Source organism: Hippopotamus amphibius, chromosome 3, assembly GCF_030028045.1.
Source record: "Hippopotamus amphibius kiboko isolate mHipAmp2 chromosome 3, mHipAmp2.hap2, whole genome shotgun sequence".
NCBI lineage: Eukaryota > Metazoa > Chordata > Mammalia > Artiodactyla > Hippopotamidae > Hippopotamus > Hippopotamus amphibius.
In genome coordinates, this window is record NC_080188.1 from 22640530 (window position 1) to 22650958 (window position 10429).

At 33.6% G+C, this 10429-nt stretch overlaps 1 pseudogene; it reads left to right on the forward strand.

Moving 5' to 3' along the window:
* Positions 1-9390: 9390 nt before the first annotated feature.
* Positions 9391-9911, forward strand: LOC130848074 (chromobox protein homolog 3-like; annotated as a pseudogene).
* The last annotated feature ends 518 nt before the right edge of the window (positions 9912-10429 follow it).

Genomic DNA, 10429 nt, shown 5'->3' on the forward strand with positions numbered 1-10429 from the left:
AGATAAAGACAATACCAAAAGTACACTTCCACTAACTTTTACAACTCTCCTTCTTTTAACCAAAAATATGCCAACTATCTCTCCCCAAAAGGACACGAATTCTCTTTATCTATTTGTGGGTGACATTCATTTTTTTATCTAGTTGAGACATACTCCCCCTTTGATATCTTGTAATTTTAATATTGAGATCCAAGAGTAGTTAACACATCTTATGGGAGATGGCAAAGAAATGAAAAAGAAGAAGAGAAAAAAACTAGTTAATATATGCTTAAGTTTATCCAGGTCAGAAGTAAGAAACATTCATAGGTATTATAGTCCTTCTTTGTACAACTGATTCCACAGTTCTAGGCGATATTCATAACTGTCTCCTTTCCGTATTTTTTGCCTTACTCAGGTACCTTGGCTTGTCCTGGTTCCTTGCCTGATGGACAGTGATCCCAACCTTCCTTCTTAAAGTGTATGGACCATCATTAGACCCGCTGAAATGTGTTATATAGTTTTTCTTGGACTTTAGTCATGGACATGAGAGTACAAAGAAACACCCCAGGGGATTTTTGCATTACACACATATTCCTTCTTATCATTATTGTGTAGAAAAACAAATTATCCATATAGTAATAAAGATCAATGATTATCACTAGTGCAGTAACCCCCTTTTTTTGCTTCTTTATTCCCTGACATGAAAAGTCCTAGGTAGCCTGTGGCAGTCTCAGATCCAGTTTAAAAAAGCCATTGATATTTCCTCTACTGGAAACTATCTTCCCTTAGGCATGCAGATCCTAAAGTTGCACGGAGAGAAAGTAAAGCTTTTACTAGAGCATCAATACAGATAACAGTGAGAAGAGTAGCTTTTCTTCCAACTCTTTGATTTTCTGACTTGTGAATCCTGGCTATAGGAGAAAGAGCACCTTATTGGTTGCTGATGTACTCAAACTTTTCAAGGTGTTGATATATCACCTAGTGCATAACTGAGTCCTCAAAAATAGTTCCAACTTCTGCCTCTAGCCAACAGGAAGTAACAGGAGCCAAATAAACCCTTACTCCTGAAAATAAATATTTTTTTAAGTAAGAGAAAAAATGATTTTCAAGATATTATACATCAGGCAATGAAGGATAGTGATTTTGATCTGTTTTTATTATGTCCAACTGCCTCAAAATTTGGGTTTATTTATATTTAAATGATAGTTCAAAATTGATGACCACAGCCAAATAAAAGTGACAATTGGGTTATCTACGATAGTGAAGGATGAATCTTTCGGTCCTCTCCCCCCAGTCTATTATGGTGAGGCTTACTGTGCAATCACTATTAGCATTCATTCAGTCAATAAATAATTTTTAAGCATTTTATTTTTGTAGTAACTGGTCTGAAAGTCATGCAAAAAGAAAAGATAAGCCTTATTTCCTAATAGGGAATACTCAGAGTAATCTTTATTCCTGTAAAAGCTGACATTCCACACCAATCAGCTTGAAAACCCATTGTGGGGACATTATGCTCAGTGAAATAAGCCTGACACAAAAGGACAAATATTGTGAGAGCCTGCTTATATGAGATTCCCTCAAGTAGTCAAATTCACAGACACAGAAAGTAGAATGGTGTTGGCCCAGGGCTGCGGAGAGGGGGGATGGGGAGTTGTTGATGGGGACAGAGTCCATTTTAAAAGATGAAGGGAGTTCTTGAGATGGACAGTGGTGATGGTTGTGAATGTACTTAACACCATTGAACCATACAGCTAAAAATGGTTAAAATGGTAAATTTTATGTTATGTCTATTTTAATGCAATACAAAGTCACTAAAAACACTGTACCCAGCCTTCCTCATAAAAAACAAAAAAGAAACAAACAAACAAAAAAACCCCAAAAAACCCCATTGTGAAACTCTTAGTCCCTGGATTGTTTTACTCTCTTCAGAAATCTGTGAAGAAGAAAGGGTATGAGGGATTTAGTCCTGGAATTGGTCTTTTGGAGATTATATTGTAAAAAAGGAAAGCTTATTAGAGGAAAATCCATCAATAATTATCTTCTATGTTCACAACTACATGCTTTTTTCCTGGAGGTTTTAATGTCATGAATATACAAAAACACATCATATAGATTTTTCTATACTCAAGACATTGATGAGCTTGCTGGAAATTCTCTTTCCTTCTTTCCCTGCTTTTTCCAGGAAGTATAGAGTCATTCAACTTAGTAACAAATATTTTATTGAAAATCTACTATGACTTAGATGTTGTTCTTGACTGAAGGGATACAACAGTGACCAAAATTGTGAAAAATCTCTGCTTTTAGAGAACTTACATTGTCATGAAAAGAGACAATTATTTGCTTAAAAATAGCAAAAAAAAAAAAAAAACCCTAGAAACACAATTTTACCAAACAGATGATTAAAAGGGTGATTATTGATATCCAATCAGAAAAGAAATATTAGCAAACAATTAGACTTGAAATTAGATGAGCCAAAACTTCTTGGGTCTGCTCCTTTCTTCTAGATTGCATATTTTCTCCTCTGCATAGCATAACTGTGAAAGCCTTTATATAAGATCATTTGCATAATAGCTTTCATGTTTTTCTTTTTTACCTTGTAAGTGGATTTAGAATATTATTTTCAGTATTGCTTGGTTGGAAATAAATCTCCCTGATTTGTAAAATTATAGAAGCACAAATATTTAAATACTTTAATATGTAATTTTATAAAACCCTTGTGAACACGGGTTTATGTAAGTCAAGTTTAGACCATGGCCTTGACTGTGGTTCCCACAATGTGGTAGATTTAAAAATTAAAAATTAAAAAATTAAAATGGAAACAAAAAGAGCAACAAAATAAACACTGACAACAAAAACCTCAGATTCTTCAAATACTTTGTCTTTTCCTATAAGCCATCCCAGTACGCTATCCTGTCTGGCCTACCAAAAAGTTTGTTTGAATGACCTAAGAATTTGTTGCTTTTACAAAAGGATTCACCCAATTTGTTTAATAAGTTCCTCTGGCATTTGAAACTGAATTCAATTTCAGTGTTACATAATACATTATATTTTTCATCAACATGTGATGAAGAAAATTTATCAGAGCTTTTACCAGACAAGAAGTTATATTTCTGGGAACTCTAATGTCTCTCTTTTCTCTAGGGCCTGTAGAAAAAAAAATATTCAAATGAATTACTTGGACAGAAAAACTCACAAATTACTTATGGGAAGAAAATAATATTTCTGGTAAAATGAGTAATCTATTACAAACAACAATGAGCCTAAAACTTGTTCTGAAGAAGCAGTAACCTATCCACCAAAAGGGCTGTGAGTCAAGAGCCTACTGATTTTAATTTCTTTATTTGTCTATTTCTAACAGTCATATTTCTGAACTTCCTATCCCATAAATAAATCTATCAAGAGAGAAATATTTGAATTGATCTTAGAGGTGTTTTGCCTTGCAGAAAGATTATAATAATACTTTGATGTGTACTTATAAGTAAATTGTCCAAAAAGATTTTTTTAAGAAAAATATAAGACCTAATACAAACAGCACTGAGAAGACTAATATTAATGTATTTGGGACCTCATTGAATTTGCTTTTTTAGACTTTAACTGAAGACAGCTCATTTCTCTTTGAAAAGAGCAATTGACAGGATTTTTAAATCAAATAGTGGAAGAAAATTTGATCTCCTTTCACAATTAAAAAATCATAGCTAACTTTTGCCACTTATTAATTATTACTCATGAAATCCTTTCACTCATCTCTCTGAAAAATTAGACAGCTAGTTAGAAATAGAACTTTACTGCAATGACACCTATTCATTTGCAGTGAGATTTACTGAATAACAAAAAGGAGGGAGGTATTTGTCAACCAGACAGAAAGCACAGTTTCCCACCTCTGGGGTCTTTGCTTCCAGATTATCCCCAATTCACCTGTTAAGACTTGTTGTTTTACCACCTTCAAATCGCATACCTCTGAGTTCTCATATCTTGAGGAAACCAAAATCTCCGAAGGTGAGTACTCTAGCCCCTAACACACAGACTCAGATGCACGACCCTAGTGTGTTCTTCAGTTATTAGTAGAACTTTGTCTTTATAGGAAACACCCCTCTAGCTCACAATATTCCTTTTCTGAGAATTCTCCACCCACTTCATCATCCCTGTATAGTTTTCCAGCAGAGTCAATGCTAGTCAATTTGCAGCATAAGTACATAGAAACTTAGAAACTCAGGTCAGGACTGTTCAGACACAATCACTGAGAGGAGCAGAGGAAGTTAGTTTACAGAGGGAGACATGAGAACGAAGAAGACACAGAGAGAAAGAAAGATGAGGGACATCCATGTTGGAAAGAGAGAGTAACCTTGATTACTGATGCATTTCTGTTTTCTCTCTCCATTTCTTAAAGAGCTTTATCATGCACTCCCCCCTTAGTATTAATAATAAAAAATAGCTTCCTTACCATTACAACTAATAATGATAATAAGTACTTATTGAACATTTGCCATGAAACATGTAGTGTTCTAAGCACTTCATATATACTGTTTTAATCCACATACTAACTTAGTGAGGTAGTTACTTGTATAGCTCTTATTTTACATGAGTTAAATGATCATAGACATTCAAGAAAATTGCCTAAATGTTATTCTGATGGAGCCAAGATTTAAACCCAAGAAGTCTAGTTTCAAATTCTATTCTGTTTCTATATGCATTCAATTTTTAATTATTTCCTTCTGTGGATTTCTATTACTTAAAACCAACAGAGACTTCTACTTCTAGATAAAATGGAGTTATCATACAAGGATTTTACAAGTCCATCTGAAAAAAAATAACCAGACAAAATGTATGAAATACATGTATACAGGATACTCGGCATTAGGCAATAAACATACCTTACTCTCATAGATAAGAAAAAAATGAGATAAACTCAATAGTTACCAGGACATACTTCTAAGAGAAAGTTCCCAAGCTGTGGTCCCAGGGAAGAGAAAACCAAAGAGAGACCAGTGGATGCTCTGAGTTGATGAGACAGAACTGACAGTTCAGGTAGACAAGGGCAGCTATGGTTAGCAGGAAAGATTGTTTAGAAATTTGGAGCTGAACAGAGAGAGAACTCTGAAAATCTTCAGTGGATCCTCCTATAATACTAATCAGAGTGCTGTTCAGCACTTGTGTGAGAAACTACTGGAGGCCATGCAAAGAACAACCCAATGGATCAGAAGATACAGCACTTAAAGCTCCCATGGTACAGAAATAGTGCTTGCTCTCCAGTCAGATTGGAAAGCCTAACAATTCATGAAGAATTGGGCAGTACACCAAAAGAACCTTTTGTCAGTAGTGGGAAGAAATGAGTACTAGACTAATTACTGCTCCTGTCCCACCTAAAGAATGTGAAGAGCAAGACCCAAAAGGCTTCAACTGTTATAAATAACTTAAACAAATCTCAGAAAAATCTCAAGAAAATTTATATGACTACAAAAATACCCAGGATTCAAGGCAAATTGCACTCAACCAGGCAAAATTAATAATTTTGCATCTAATAAAAGTAATCAATCAAGGAAAAAAAGCAGGAAAATATGACTCATAATGAGGAGAAAAATGACCCATCGAAACCAACTCAGAACTGAAACAAAAGCTAGAGTTATCAGACAAGCTTCATAGCACAGTTATTACAACTTCATTGCACACATTCAAAAAGCTAAAAGAATGAATAAGCATATTAAATAGAGACAGAGAAGATGTATTTTTTAAAAAGGCCAAATCTCACTGCTAGAGGTAAAGACTATGCTTGAGGTTAAATAATCCATTGGAGAGGATGAAAGGAAGATTAAATATTGCAAAAATTTAGTTATCTTGACAACATAACAATAGAAACTATCAAATATAAAATATAGAAAGAAGATATAAAATAATGAACAGAGCATCAGTAAGTCGTGGGACAACTTCAAGCAGCCTTATCTACATATAAATTAAGTCCCCAAAGGAGGGGAGGGAAATTAGAAAATATCTTTGTTAAAATAATGCTCCCAAACTTTACAAATTTGATGAAAACTAAAAATGAACAGATTCAAGAAAGTCAACAGTCTCCAAACAAAAGAAACATGAAAAGAAAAACAAACAAAAAATATGCCAGGGCACATTCTAATCAAATTCCTCAAAACCAATGACAAAGAAAAAAAAAACCTTAGGAACAGCCAGAATAAAAAAATGTTATATACAAGGAAACAACCTTAATAAAGATAAAAGAATTCCCATGATAAACAATCCAGGCCAGAAGTTAGAAAAACAGACTTAAATAGTCAAACAATAATTCTATACCCAGAGAAAATATCCTTTGAAAATGAAGGTGAAATAAAGACTTTTTTCAGACATGCAAAAGAATTCATCTTTAGGAGATGTGAACTACAGAAATTTTAAAAGAACTAGTTAAGACAAAAGATATATACCAGAAGGAAGTCTAGAACGACACAAGGTGATGAAGAGCACTTGAACTGGTAAGTATATGAGTAAACTTATCATTTTTCTTTTTTTTAAATCTCTTTAAAAGATAATTAACTATTTAAAAACATCTAATGACAATAGAATCTGAGGTTTATAACATACACAAAACTAGTATCATAATCACTGAAAGGAGAAAAAAGAAAGCATAGTATTAGAAAAATTTGGATGCTTATTGAAGTGATACGATATATATAGAAAACAGAGTATGGTGTTAAAATTGTATACTCTAAAACCTTAAACAGCCACTATATTATCAACAACAAAAAAGGGTTATAGCTAACAAGCCAACAAAAGAGATAAAATGGATTTATAAAATATAAGGGAAGGGAAGGATGAAGAAGAGGGGAAAAAAGCAATAAATAGATGAGACAAATTGAAAAAAATGTCAAAGTGGTAGACTAAAAATTGACAATATAAAATATGAAGAATTACATTAATAGTAAGTGGACTAAACATACCAATTAAAAGGCAAAAACTGTCAGACAAAACATAGTAAAGTAAGACCCAACTACATGCAACCTTAAAAAAAAGCACATTAAAAATAAAAGCACAATAAATTAAAAGGAAAGAGATGGAAAAAGATAAATCATGCTAAAACTAATTTTTTAAAGAGCAGAAGTATTTACAGTAATAAAAAAGTTAATTTCAGAGCAAAGAATGTTACTGGGCATAAACAAGGTCATTTCATATTAACGGAGCAGGAATTCAAGATGCTACATTTTTGTACCTAATATCCTTATAACAATTTACACACACACACACACACACACACACACACTCTTCCAGAGAAATAAGAGGCATGAACATCAACTAAGTCAACCTCATTTACATTTATAGGACACTTCACTGCACAAGAACAGCACGACATTACTTTCAAGTGCACACAGAACATCCAGAATGATCAGAGAGAGGAGAGGAGAGAACAGAGGCAGAGGAAAGAAGAGAGAGGGAGGGGGAAGGAAGAAAAATAAAATTTTCCCTGGCCCTTCTCTGAAAATTGAATTTCACATTTGAAATATCTACTCGATGTTTTAATTTGCATGATCTCATATCTAATTTTAACATTAGTAAAGGCAACTTTTTCAATCTCTCGCTACACATAAAAATATACATACACACAACTTTCCCACTCTAACCTCCAAACCTGATCTTCAATCTTCTTTTTCCTGTGAATCTTTCTCCCAGTCACTATTGTCTTATTTTCCCAGCCTCAAAATCAGTTTTGATTTCTTTCTCCTTTTTATTTCATCTTAAATTATTCAAGTTCTGTTCATTTATACTTTGCTTCTAATTCTTCTCTTGGATCTCCATAATAATGCAGTCTGAGATTCCTTACCATCTCTAACTGTTGCACATGGCGGCAATAATTCTCAGCTTCCAATGATGCCCTCCCAATCTGCTTTGCAACGTGTTCCCTCTAAATTCTTTCTCTCAGTCTGCTATTTGAAAACCTGTCCTATCTGCTCATTTCCATTAGGGCCCTTAGCTGGAGATCCAAGTTCTCTACAATTTATCCTAACTTACTTTTTCAAACCTGCCTCTCAATACTTACCATCATAATCCCTTTATTTCAACCAGACTGCTTTTCTCATTATACATTACGCCTTCTTAGATCTTACCTCTAAGCCTAAGTTCACACCATTTTCCTGACTTTATGCTCCTTCAGTCATGCAATTTCATCAACTTCTCAGTTTCAATCACAGCAGCATAGTCAATTTAAGAAGTAGTATTAAAACAAAATTAAAGTCTTTGGCCATTTTCAAAACATGATCACGCAGCCCTTCCTAGGTGATGATTTAAAATGAAAAATGTTCCGTTTTGTTTAGGACTTTTTTGGTTCCCAACAAAGATTTTATTAGAATCAAAAATGATTTATACTTTTTATTGGTAGTAAAATTCACGTAGATGTTAGCTGCTTTATCAGAGTCATAGAGAATATAATTTTGCAGAAAGGTCCAAAATTTAAATGGTATTCAATTTCTACAGCAGATCTTATATCCTTCTCATCTAAGGTGTAGAAAGCTGAGAATAACTAAAGAGGGCCTAAAGGGAATTAAATGATAGAGTTTAAAATTTTAATTGAAGTATATTTTGTGGATAATATTCAATCAGTTAACTTCAGTATAAGAAAAAGTTTGCATATTCAGGAATGATTATTAAAATGCAAATTTCTTTTATTCATTCATTTGGTTAAAAACAACTCTGCTCATCCACAGTTAAAAATATTCTTTCACATAGATCCCATTTTGCTGAATGGCACACATTTTTAATGATGTTGTAGTACATCTGAGGCCTTAACCAGGTGATGTGTTCTATTAAAAGACACTGAAAACTGACTTAAAAAACAGGACCAATTCATTTAAATCAAAGGAAAACTTTTCCTGGCAATTTTTATAATTTTAAGGGCTGCTCCTGTCTAGAGAGAAATGAGATATGTAGGAACTTTAGGCAGAATCCTTATAGCTTATATTCATTATTTGAAGATAGAATTAACATTAGTGTTAGGGTTGGTTCAGCAGGCATTGAATGGGTATGGGAAGAAAATGAAGATCTTTTATTAACAAATGCTTATGGTAATTGGTAACATTTTTCAAAATATTTCCTATCCCAGGGAGATATATAGTTCCTTTGACATTAATTTAGGCTTGGCTGTGTTCTTGAGATGCATTCCTCTTCATGGGAAGATTATATATCCTGTCATATTGAATTTAGAAGCAGCCATATGATTTACATTGACCAATAAAATGTTGCTAACTAATAAGTAATGTGTATCACTTTTAAGAACTTACAGCTCGGATGTGGCTGGAGTTTGAGGCGCGCAGGGCCAGAGACGCCGCAGACCCTGGACCCGGAGCAGCTTGGAAGCGGTGAATAATAGCTCTTCAAGTCTGCAATAAGAAATAGCCTCCAATAAAAGTACATTGCAAAAAAATGGGAAAGAAACAGAATGGGAAGAGTAAAAAAGTTGAAGAGGCAGAACGTGAAGAATTTGTAGTAGAAAAATACTGGACCGATGTGTAGTGAATGGGAAGGTGGAGTATTTCCTGAAGTGGAAGGGATTTACAGATGCAGACAATACTTGGGAACCTGAAGAAAATTTAGATTGTCCAGAGTTAATTGAAGCATTTCTTAATTCTCAAAAAGCTGGTAAAGGAAAAGATGGAACAAAAAGAAAATCTTTATCTGACAGTGAATCTGATGATAGCAAATCAAAGAAGAGAAGAGATGCTGCTGATAAACCAAGAGGTTTTGCCAGAGCTCTTGATCCAGAATGAATAATTGGTGCCACAGACAGCAGTGGAGAATTGATGTTTCTCATGAAATGGAAGGATTCAGGTGAGGCAGACTTGGTGCTGGCAAAGGAGGCAAATATGAAGTGTCCTCAAATTGTAATTGCTTTTTATGAAGAGAGACTAACTTGTCATTCTTGTCCAGAAGATGAAGCACAATAATTGCATTGCTTTATATATATATATATATATATATATATATATATATATATATAAAATCTGTGTCTTGGTTTTTTAATTTACTAGTGTGAAGAAATAACTACATTCTAATGAAAATCAAGTTTGATATGTTCTTTTGAAGTAGTATTGGGGAAGTTTTGTTTTTGTTTTGTTTTTTTGCATCCCTAGCACTGGTTACTTTGAACAAATAAAAGCTTTCTGTAGTTGCTTCCTTTAGCAGAAAAGAACATTTGATACCACGGTATGCTATTTTCTCTGCATTAGAGAACAGCTTTTCTAAATGTTGGGGGAAGTCTCCATAGTCATTACTCAATCAGAATTTAGAATTTGCATTTAACTCATATATGCCTAAGGACCATTCTGGGTTTTTTGAATGTGTATACATAAAATATATATGTAAATGGTTTAGGGTTTTTTGTTGTTGTTGTTGTTTAAATACATTTACCAAAACAAAAACAGCTTTTCACAACCATGAATAAGCCCATGTTTCTGGGATTCCA